This window comes from Mastigoproctus giganteus, chromosome 1 (genome assembly GCF_048544385.1).
Source record: "Mastigoproctus giganteus isolate SK-2022 chromosome 1, ASM4854438v1, whole genome shotgun sequence".
Lineage (NCBI taxonomy): Eukaryota > Metazoa > Arthropoda > Arachnida > Uropygi > Thelyphonidae > Mastigoproctus > Mastigoproctus giganteus.
The window spans coordinates 159,827,276-159,839,968 of record NC_143575.1 but is presented as its reverse complement, the minus strand read 5'-3'; the positions used below and the strand labels follow the sequence as shown (position 1 = coordinate 159,839,968).

Sequence of the window (12,693 nt, the reverse complement as noted above, 5' to 3'; positions counted from 1 at the left end):
AAGCTTGATATACCATCATCAATATCATTTATAAATACAGAAAACAATAATGGACCCAACACTGAGCCCTGAGGGACTCCACTAATAACATTAGTCCACGATGAGCAGTGTCCATTGATTACCACTCTCTGTCTTCTCCCCCTCAACCACCCCTTTATCCATAGCAGCAATTTGCCTCCAATGTCACACTGCTCCAATTTGTGTAGCAGTCTTCCATGTGCAACAGTATCAAAAGCCTTTCTAAGATCCAAGTATATAATATCAAAGTTAATGGGTGCTGTAAATTTATAAAGCCATAGCAGCAGAGTGGTAATGAGCATGAGTGCAGTAGCACATGCTCTTTGAGTAGACTGAAAGTTCCAGCCCCTGACTGTTGAATACAGTCAATCTGCCACCATGCACTGGACCAGTGTGGCAGATCATGGTCCATTTTCTTCAACATGAATCGCTGAGGAGGCTTCCATCTGCAGTAGATTGATCATGGCTACAATTTACCTTTTTTTTTTTTTTTTTTTTTTTTACTGATTTATACTGATTGCAAAGTCCACTGAGAGCAGCCTTGTGAAGAGAGGCATTGTCAGCTAGGGGGCAGACAACACTGGATAGCATCCGAGATGTTTTTGTTTTTTAATCTCCTGGTGGACTCACCTGAAAGATCACCTGGTGGACTCGCCTGAAAGCCACCTCAAGTTCAGGTTTCTGAACATGAGGTAGCTCTTTGAACTGCTAATTTTGAATGCTTCATGGTCGCCGAGCATTATTGGGTTGAGCAGCATAATCTTAATCCCCGACAGGATACTGAAATCGTCGCCTATTCAAGGCATGACTCATGGCATGAGTACACGCACATAGCCAGCAGTAATAGTACCATGAATCACAATAGGGGAGTGTACTTGCACTCAATTATGGAATTGCTGTTTTGCAGTGCAATGAGCGTTGCCAATCGTCACGTATACATAATTCTGCTCTACTGACACCTGACCATGATGCATGATCATGCTCAGTTGACTTTTGCTGTTTTAACCAACATATATATACTGCAATACATCATTCACTGACTAAGCTGATGAAGAGGTCATCAGTCTCGAAAGCTACCGTATATTTTATTAGTTTTGTCCATATTTTATTCTATTTTAACACTTATTTTATTTGTTTTAGTATTTTATGTAGATATTTATTTATTTTAAAAAATTTATTTTAAATTTATGTTAATTCAGTTTCTCAGTTGTCACTTCAGAGTTTTTTATATGCAACCCTAAGCTCAAGGCATGTTTTCCGATATCAACCACCCGCTGACTAAAGGCAAATTTCCACACATCTATTATACAATGATTTTTCCTCAATTTAAATTTATGTCATGTCCCCTAATGGGAATAATCTTAGCAGGCGGAAGAATCCCATCAGCACTGAGCTTGGTTAAACTATTCAAGGCCTTATAAACCTCAATTAGATCACCTCGCAGGTGTCTAGTCTCTAGATACTGCATTTACAGAACTTAAGCCTTTCTTGGTAACAGCAACCCTTTGTTCCATTCACCAATGCCGTTGCCGTTCTCATTCCAGAAGTTCTACATCCTTCCTAAAATGAGGCTTCTAGACCTACACAGTACTCAAGGTGTGGCCTGACCACTTGCCTTATACAAAGGGACAATCACCTCCTTATCCCTGCAAGCAAAATTCCTGTATATCATTGACAAGGCGTCATGAGCTACTCTTGCAGATTGTCTGCACTGCTCAGAAAACTTCATATCTGACTGCACAATTACCCCCAGGTATTTTTCATTCTCCACTACCCTGAGTGTAGTACCACACAGTTTATGTTACTCTGGGGTAACTGCTACCCATATGCAGTACTTCACATTCGTCAATGTTACACTTCAGTTGCCACCTCTCAGCACATCTGCTCAACTTTTCTAGATCCTGTTGCAGTACTGTACTGTCATTAACAACCCTGCCAACCTTCATATCGTCTGCAAATTCGGGCATTAACCCTGATAAATACAGAAAACAAGGGGCCCAACATCGAACTCTGAGGGACTCCAACAATAAAATTAGTCCACAAAGAGCAGTGTCCATTGATTACCACTCTATCTTCTCCCACTCAACCATCCCTTTATCCATAGCAGCAACTTGCCCTTAACAACATACTGCTCCAATTTGTACAGTAGTCTTCCATGTGCAGCAGTATTAAAAGCTTTCCTAAAATCCAAGTATAGAATAACAAAATTATTTTTTGCATCCAGTTCTTTTGTGACCACATCATAGTATCCATTCATATATGTCAGACAAGACTTACCCTTAACAAACCCATGCTGTGTCTGAACTATAACTGCAGTCTTGTCTAGATAATCATGCAGTGCTTCTTTAACCAGTGACTCCATTATTTTCCCTGTAATAGAAGTTAAACTAACAGATCTGTAATTACTCTTGTCACCCTTTGATTCCCCTTTGTGAATTGGGGACACATTTGTACATCTCCAGTCCATGGGGGATCTCCCCCGAGTCCAAGGAAGCTTTCATAATTATGGCTAAGGGTTTGCTTACTTCCTTTCCTGCCTCCTTTAATATAATTGGATAGATCCCATCAACCCTAGGTGCCTTTCTAATGTTCACCAATTTCTCCTCCACTTTTCTCTCAGTTATTAGAAAATCATATAGTTCCCTGCTAGAGTTTGATAAGCTTCTGGCCTCCACTTCCCTACAGACTTCATGTGTGAATAAAAAAAAAAGTAAAGTGCAGCCATTATCAACCCACTGCAGGATGGAAGCCTCCTCAACAATTCATGTTGAGGGAAATGGACCATAATCTACCACGCTGGTCCATTGTGGGTTGGCAGATCGACCGTATTCAGCAGTCAGGGGCTTGAACACCATTCTACTCAAAGAGCATGTGCTACTGCACTCCCACTCTTGCCCACTCGGCTACGGAGGCCGTTGGTATGTGTGAATATAGATGCAAAATACTCATTCTAGTTTATCAGCTACCTCAGCAGGTTCATCAACAATTGAACCATCAATATTAAGTGGCCTAATCTGATCCATCCCCTTCCTTCTAGAGTTTACATAAGTAGAGAAGTCTTTTTATTTGAATCCTTTGCCAAAGATTTCTTATAATATGCCTTCACTTGCCTAACCGCCTTTGTGACTTGATTACAGACTAATTTATATCTACCATACTCTCCTATGTCACCTGATAATTTATATGTATCCCATGCATTTTTCTTCTCTGCCATGAGTCTCAGTTCTTCCGCCATCCATTTTGGCCCAAACCTTAAACAGTATTTCTTAGTTGGGACAAAAAGCCTAGTAACTTCCCAGATTACTTCCTTGAATGCTTCCCATTTAGAATTTGCTGTTGGTAAGCTCATCAAGAGTTGGATTATCAACTCTTCCATTCACCAAGGGGATCGAAGGGCAGTTATTAAATAGCACTGCTTATCTTCGACTTTACTAAAGGAGCACCTCAGGGTTCAGTGCTGGGCTCCTTATTGTCTACAGTATTTATTAATGATATCGATGATTCCATATCAAGCTTAATGTATAAAAGTGCAGATAACACAAAGTTTGGCAGAGTGGTTAATGAAAGTTATGATTGCATGCTACTGCAATAAGACCTACAAAAATTAGGCATATGGGCTCAGAAGTGGCAATTGAAGTTTAACATGAAAACGCAAAGAAATACAAATGTAATAAGCCCAAAATAGCATACCAAGGTGGTGGAGAAAGAAAAAAGCCTGGGATTAATTATACAATCAGACATGGAGTTCTCTGACCAATACAGACAGGCTGCAATGACAGTTCTTCGGGTTTTGTCAATGACATACAAGCATTTTGCCAGCAGAGACAATGAGACAATTTCAACATTGTATGAGGCAATGAATACCACCACATCTTTTTACCTTTCATTTTTTTTTTTTTTTGTTTTTTCTGATTCTGGATAACAAAATTGCCAATTGAACACAAGCAACATACCACACATAATTACACAAACAACACTCTACACACATTTCTGGCCATTTCTACAGTCCTGTAACTTCACAGTGAATTGAGATGGGAGTTGAACTAACGTTCCAGGTGCCTATACAAATGTTTGCTTGTTTTGTTTTTTAGGAGCATTAGCAACTAAGGCCATATTGCTCTGGGATATGCGGTGGTCATTCCCTGACCTTTCCGCATCCTCCGTATTTGGTGGTGACGGGCCAGAACCCCGGTCTAATCAAGAAGCGTGTGCTACGCACTGCTGCTCCTTCCCACCTGGCTACTGAGGCACCTCCCTATACAAATACATGGTTGTTAAAATTAAAGTATCCCTATGTAGAACGCTCTGGAGCAAGTTCTAAGGCTCGTACTAATATGAAATTTGGATAACAAGTACAATAAAGAATGCACTCACCATTTATTAGAAAAAAAAATTACTTACAAAATTTGTCACTGTATGGCACGCAACTATCTTAATTACGATCATGCAAATAACTTATGTTATTTGCATAATCAAAAGTCATTGCCGCAAAACCACTACTCAGCTCTACTGTACTGTATAAAAGCAAAGCAGTCTCTTCAAAATCATATAGTAGATGTTTGCCTGCACTACAGCAGCAATGCCAACAACATTGAAAAAGGCACTATTAGTGAAGCAGTACTATCAGAACAGCAACAATACAGCTATCAGAGAATTCCAGCATCAGAAGCACATAAGGCATGTACCTGTTACTGCATGTGCTTTCCACAAAATGATTGCGAATTTGAAGCAACAGGACATCTTGGTGTTTGATGAGGTAGAGGCCGAAAACGAGTGGTCTCATCTAGTGTTGAAGAAGTGGCTATGGCTGTCGTGGATTTATCAAGTCAATGTCCATGTGGTAGTGCAAGTGTGCCAGCTGTTTCTCGTGAAGTGGACATGCCGTATTCCACTGTAAGGCTAGTAATGCATCAGGTGTTGTGGTACTATCCATACAAGATGCGTATGCTACAGCAGCTAAAGCATGGTGATGCAGATATTCATTTCACATATGCACTTTAGTTTCTGGCACGAATGACAGTGATATCACTTGGCCATGGAACATACTTTGGAGTGATGAACTTCTGCTTAAATGGACAAGTGAATATGCACAACTGTCGCATTTGGGCAACAGAAAAACCTCAAGTTATCCAAGTGGTCCCGTTGCATTCTCCAAAAGTGAAAATTTGGTGTGGATTTACAGACACATTCGTGATTGGGCCATATTTTTTTGAACAGGTAACACTGACAGGACCCTGCACCTGTTCTATAACTGGACAGTGATATTATGAAATGTTGGCAAATTTCACAATACCAGAGCTGCAACAACGTGGGTGCCTTCAGGATACCATATTCATGCAAGATGGTGCACCACCCTACATCCACCATTGTGTCCAAAGATTGCTAAGGCAACTCTTAACAGAAGAAAGGGTCATCAGCCATTATTTCCAGACATCTTGACCACCCCGATCACCGGACCTCACCCTATGCAACTTCTGGTTGTGGGGTTTTTTGAAGAACCAGGTGAAACGGGAAGGATGCCAAACTCTGGCAGATCTGAAGGACAGCATTAGACGTCATGTGCTGGCTATTCCAGTTGACATGTTACGTTCTGCAGCAGAAAATGCTGTTCTTCGAATGGTAACTATTTTTGACCAAAATGGAGGAAACATTGAACAATTGTAGTGGCATTCAAGTGATGTATTGCCACAGCGCCATATAGTGACAAATTTTGTAACTAATTTTCCAATAAATGGCAAGCGCATTCTTTATTGTACCTGTTGTCCAAATTTCTCTTCAGTAAGACCTTAGAACTTGCTCCAGAGCCCTCTACATTGTTGTACACATTGATACTAATGATATTAAGAGGAGACCGACGGAATAATTTTGATATCATATATTTGGATTTCAGGATAGCTTTTGACACTGTTGCGCATGAAAGACTATTGTACAAACTGGAGCAGAATGGTATTAAGGGTAAGTTGCTAAAATGGATAAAAGGATGGTTAAGTGGGAGAAGACAGAGGGTGGTAATCAATGGGTGCTACTCTTCGTGGACTAACACGTTATTAGTGGAGTCCCACAGGGTTCGGTGTTGGGTCCACTGTTCTTTTGTATATTTATAAGTGATACTGATGAAGGTATATCAGGCTTAATGTCGAAGTTTGCAGATGATACAAAGGTTGGCAGGGTTGTTAATGACAGTAATGGCAGTGTGCTACTACAACAGGATCTAGATAATTTGGGCAGATGGGCTAAGAAGTGGCAACTGAAGTTTAACACTGACAAATGTAAAGTACTGCATATGGGAAGCAGTAACCCCAGAGTAACGTATCAACTGTGCAGTACTACACTGACAGTAGTAGAGAATAAAAAGGACCTGGGGTAATTGAAATGCAGGCAGATATGAAGTTTTCTGAGCAGTGCAGACGGTCTGCAAGAGTAGCTCATGGTGTCTTGCGAATGATATACAGGAATTTTCCTAGCATGGATAAGGAGGTGATTATCCCCTTATATAAGGCGATGAGTAGAGCTGTTGGAACAAGTACAGAGAAGGGCTACAAGATTAGTGAACGGAACAAAGGGTTGCTCTTACGAAGGAAGGCTTAAGTTTTGCAAATTACAGTGTTTGGAGACGAGGCACCTGGAAGGCAATCTTACTGAGAGGTATAAAGTCTTGAATGGTTTGAACATGCTCGGTGCTGATGGGATTCTTCCTCTTGCTCAGAATAATCACCTGAGAGGACATAAAATTCAAATTGAGGAAAAAGAATTGTAGTTAAATGTGCGGAAGTTTGTCTTTAGCCAGCGGGTGGTTGATTGGTGGAACCCCAAGGGCTCACAAGCCCATAACTCTGGTGAGTATGGGCTTGGCACACTCAGGGTCCTGAGCTGAATATCATCATTCTTCTCTTTCTTGGCGATTCCCTTCTATTTCTGACTCTTGTTTTTTCTCTCTCTCTCAGGGTAACTCGGGGATTTTTTTTTTTTTTTTTTTTGCTGGTGCAGCATAAGCCTCAGGCTTCCTTGCACCATGCATAATAATATGCATAATAATAATAATGAAAAAACAGACTTCCATCTTTTGTTGTGGAAGTTGATAGCCTAAATAAATTTAAGGCTGAGCTGGGCAGGTATTTGGAACAAATGGAGGGGTGAAATCGGAGCTTATGTTTTTTTTTTTTTGGCTGATGCTGCGTAAGCTTGCTTTCTTGCATCATGTGCCTCTCTAATGCTACATAGGGATACTTTAATTTTAACAACTCTGTACGTACATACAGGTCTATTATATTAATAGGATTATTGCATACAGGTCTCAAAGCCGCATTTTAGGAAGGATGTGGTTCCATCATAACAGGTGCAGAGGACAGCAACAAAATTACTTAGGAGGCACAGAGGGGTATCCTCACAAAGAAAGACTTCGGCTCTGAAAACTACAGTTCCTGGAAACTAGAAGGCAGCAGATTTTTTTTTATTCGATTTGATTTCATTTTTAATGGCATAATAGCAGTTTAGACCATGATGCACAAAGTTGAAGTCTGCAAAGAAAATTATTTGAAGAGTTAGAATGGATTGAGTACATTAAATGCTGCCTTGCAGCATTTGCCACTTTTAATTAACTAACACTGCCGTTTTTCGTTAAACCACTTAAACTTCGTCGTTTGGAAATCACTCCACGACTTCATGGGTCAATTCGATAAAAAACGCCATAGTAAGTTTTGTCTATATACTGCTATATACCTCCAAAACTTTCATTTATTTTAGTGAATCGATGGGTGGTAATAAACAGTGATTTAATAAAGTAACTTACGCAACCTTCTGATTATATCAGCAACTTTCAAAATAATTCCATATTATAGGCACCAATAAACACTGTTTCGAAAACGAAAATGTTACCAAGCAACACCGTATAGACTCCCCACCAACACAAAATAGCAATAAAAAGGATTTCCATCTCTATAAATATTATAATTGCAAAGAAAATAAATATGTAGGCAATATATATTACTCGTTCGATCAGAGTGCGTTTTCCATCTTCATATATTAAAAGCACATTTACAGAGATCGCAAAATATATCACGAACCATCTCCACACAACCGGAAAGCAAACTTATTTTAAACTTAATTATCATATCAAACAAACAAGAATTTAATTAAAAATATACAACAATGGAGTCACGTAAATCTTCTTATATAAACCTACCACACTGCCATCTAACACGACACAAGAAGTTTGCTATTTTTTTTTTTTTTTCAAAATCTCAAAATAAAATTAATATACAAATACAAATACGTACACAATAAGAAATTTTTAATATTTAGAAATATTAATATAGTTTTAAAACTTTCTATTTTATAAAAATTTGGCAGGAAAAACGCAAATGCACAGCAGAGTATAAAAATTAGGCTTTGGTTGACTTGTTTCAAATTAAACTAACAGCGAGCAGACATCAAATAACTAATCAACACAACATTCCGATATTCAAATACGGATAGGTTAAATACAGCGTTTTGACATTTTTTAGTTACATATCGGTAAGTTGATTATGCCAAGGATAGAACGAACTTCGCTTACTTGGCCAATGGGCCATTAACGCCGTAGGAATCATTAATTCTGAAAATGAGCAATTCAAGTGCGAGAATTAGTGTTGGGGTTGAGGAGGACCAGCTTTCCTTACCTTGTTGGGAGCTACTATTGGCATTGCAGGGGCGTATTCAGGGGTGGCAGAAAGGCATATGACCCCTTACCAAAAATTAGAAATTAAAGAAACAGAATGCAGGAGGCATTCTAAAAAAAACTCAAAAGCCTGGTCAACATACCCCCCCCCCATTACGATGTTACCTAGACCTGGTTGCCATTCCCCCCTTTACGATGATACCGGGATACGCCACAGGGCATTGGGAACCCATTTAAAATCAGGACCAGAGAGACAACACTTGCGTCAACCTCTCAAAGACTAAAGCGCAATAAAAAGATTGAAATCGCGTCCAACGACGCAAACTTATTAGTATTGCCAATATGAATGCAAGGAAACAATTTTAGTAATACTATAAGTATTAGTAGAGGAAAATGATCGATGAATGCACTCTTATACAGTATTGCGCAAATAAAAAAAATAAAAAACTCCGCATTTCACCTACCCATACCCTCTAATAGTTAGCACAGTTGTTAAGATCGCCATTGTCCAAATACCGGCTAAAACGAGCTCAGTTAGAGTCCCGTCAATGAAAAAAAACCATGTCAAGCCAAACCATGTCCCGTCAAGAGAAAAAACCATGCTACCTCTCTCTTGAGACCAACTGACTTAATTAACTGGGTTAATTGGTCTCAGGAGAGGACGGCATGGTTGTTTCTCCTGGAAACAAGGTCTTTTCGTCCAAAAAAACAGAAAATCAACCACAGAATACATGCAACTTACAGGCAGTATATACGGAGCAATATGGCCTTAGTCGTTCATGCTCCTACAAACTCTAACCCCCAATTATTTGCATAGATTTTCCTTGAAATTACTCAAGCTCTCCACTTCCACGACAACAGATGGAAGTTTTTTCCAGCAATCAACTACCACTGTCCATAGGCAAACAGCTGCACCTCTATAACGCAACAATTCTTCCTCAATTTCAATGTAAGCCACTTATGCGTGTGGTCTGAGCAAGAGAAGGAATTCCATGGGCATTCAGATTTCTCAATTCATACAATGCCTTAAACACGTCAATCAGATCATATCACAGACGATGTCTCCAGACGATGCAACTTGAAGTAGTGAAGTTTTTTTGGAAAGAGCGCCCATCTGCAATCTTTTCAGAAGCTCCAATCCTTCCTAAAATGATGCCCAGCAGATGTATATGCAGTACTCAAGATGCGGCCTGACCATTGCCTTATGCTTGATGGCAAAATTCCTGTACCTCATTGACAAAACTCCAAGATCTGTCCAGGCAACTGGTCTGCACTCTCTCAAGAGCTTCGTATTGATGCACAATTACCCTCAGGTCTCTTTCACTGAGCATTAACTGGTATAGTCTCAGAGTCGGTACATAACGATTGGTACACTACTCCCCATATGCAGTACTTTCCATTTGTAATTTCTTCAATTGCCATTTCTCAGCCTATTTGCGCAATTTTTTAGATCTTCTTGCATAGCATACCGTTATCTGTCATTTACCACACTGCCAGCTTTTGTATCATCTGCAAACATGGACATTAGCCTGATATGCCTTAATAAATATCATTAATAAATATAGAAAGGAACAATGCTACAAAGACCGACCCTTGCGGACTTCCACTAATAACATTAGTCCATGAAGAGCAATGTGCACAGAAAACCACTCTCAGCATTCTCCTACTCAACAATCACTTTTTCATAACTGTAACTCGCCCTTAACGCCACAGTTTCAATAGCAGATTTGTAATGCTACCAAAAGCTTTTTAGAAACCAAGAATAAGAGAATAATATTATCTTTAGCGTTAAGTTCCTTTGTTACTGCATCATAGTATCCAATCAAATTGGTCAAAAAACGATTTCCCCTTCAGAGACACATGCTATGAAGGAAGTATAATTGCACTCCTGTTTAGATGTCCTGCTTATTTCTTTAACCAGTGGCTCCATTGTTTTCCCAAGAACAGAAGTTAAGCTAACAGTAATTAGTCGTGTAACTTCTTCATCCCCCTTTGTGAACTGGGGATACATTCACACATCTAGAATCCGTGGGAATTTTCCCACTGATTGGAGACATGCTCTCCCGTAATTATGATATCCTCTTAAATCCAAGATGATCTCGTAATTATGGCTAACGGTTCTCTTATTTCTTTGCTGCCTCGTTCAATATAATTCTTCAGGTCCCATCCACCCGAAGTGCCTTTTTTATGTTTAAGTTTAACAATTTCTCTTCCAATTTCCTCTTAGTTAATACAAAATCAAGCCGCTCCTATCAATGTTTGATAAACCTCTGCCAACTTCATCCCTAAAGGATTTCTTATGAAGAAATGCAGATTCAGATTATTTATTCATTTTTTCATCAAACTGAGCAGACCTTTCTTTGCATACTTTGAGAAAGATTTCTCATAATCTGCCTTCACTTGCCTGTCCTTGGTAACTTGATTGCAGATTAGCTTATAGCTACCAAACGTTTTTGTGTCGCCTGATATGCATTCCATTCATTTTTATTCTCTGCTACGTGTCTTGTTCGTTTATCTGACATCCATTTAGGACTAAGCCTTGGGCATTATTTCTTAGCTGGTATAGAAAGCTTTGCAGATTCTATGATTATTTCCTTGAATGCTTCCCATTTAGAATTCGTTTAGGGTAACATCATCAGTTCCACCCACTGCAGAGTGTTTAAAAACTGTCCAAGACCACTATAGTATTCAACTTTACGAAAGCAAAAATCCTTCCCTTTACCTTTGACGCTAGGTATGTCTTTAAGTAAATCCCGAGATCAAGAATATTGCTCCCTCTTGTTGCCTCTATAACAGTCATAGCGTAAATGGACAAAGGTCTTTCGAGTGCATCAGTGACAAACCCACAAGTCCCAGTCAATATCTGTAAAGTTAAATTTCTCCCAGTATAAAACATTCTGATTTACTGACCCGTTCTATTTCGCCGTGAACTTTTATACGGTACTCATCTCCGCCTTTAGGCCTATAACACATTGATCTCATTTTTGTTTTCGCCAGTCCTTATGCCACACGAAACGAACTCAACATTCATTGGCTACACATGTCGATTGGATGCCCTGCTTAGAATTAACAGAATCTTAACTAAATCATGACCCCCTACCTCTTCTCTGCTTCGTGTATACATTGTAATCTGCATCTCGTATGTCTCAATAACGCACGTCTCTGATATCCCCACAATGTCTGCATTTGAAAACTCCACCAGGACTTCCAATTGATCAAATTTAATTACTCTGCTCCTAGCAATGGTGTAAAAGCACCTTTTCTTACACTTATTTACTCTGTACGTATAACCCAAAAATAAGATAAAATATGGATCTCACCGCTTCACCTTCCAATTCTTATGTTTATTTCAACAAATAATTTCTTTCTGACTGAATGAAAATTGCCAAACACCTATTCTGAAACCATCCTTTTGTTAATTTTAATTTACGTCCTTTTTAAGTAACATTTGAGAAAAGAGAATGATATCGTTGTTGCAGGTCAATGTTGCAAAAAAATCATGAGTTAAAATTGAAAGTGTTTGCAGTTCTAGGGTTAAATTTCAAAGTGTCTGCAGTTCTGCCCAGACACGATAGGAGGAAGTACATGATGAGAGCCTTGTCAATCAACTCGGCCCTGGAGGGAATGTGCAAGGCTCATGGGGTAGATTTTTTTTTAGCGTGGACTGTGTTGTTAACAGGAGAGACTGCTTCTACAGGGATGGGATACACTTAAATAGAAAGGGCACAAGAATATTTGCTGATGTTATCGAGGCAGTGTTAGGTGAGTCGGAAAACTGGTAGCTTGGGGGGATTCACACAATAAAAGGTTAAAAGTAGCCGCAGGCAGAGGTGAAGGCGATTCTTGCACTACTTCTATTAGAATAAGCAGCAGCCTGGAGCGAGGGGTGCTGGGGGTTTCAGGGACTGATGGCAGTCATCGTGAAACAGGTGGGTATATGGGATGTCTTCAGGTAACTAAGGATAAGAATAGGTGCATGTATACCAATCCTAGAAGCATAGTAAATAAATTTGATGAAG

General features: G+C 39.4%; 1 protein-coding gene across 1 annotated transcript in view; it reads right to left on the bottom strand.

The window, feature by feature from the left end:
* Nucleotides 1-8,107, bottom strand: part of LOC150091215 (uncharacterized) — a 253,561-nt gene extending 245,454 nt beyond the window's left edge. The window contains exon 1 of the mRNA XM_090374761.1: nucleotides 8,006-8,107. The gene's annotated coding sequence lies outside the window, so the exon portion shown is untranslated. The remainder of the gene's footprint in view (nucleotides 1-8,005) is intronic.
* Between the last annotated feature and the right edge of the window lie 4,586 nt (nucleotides 8,108-12,693).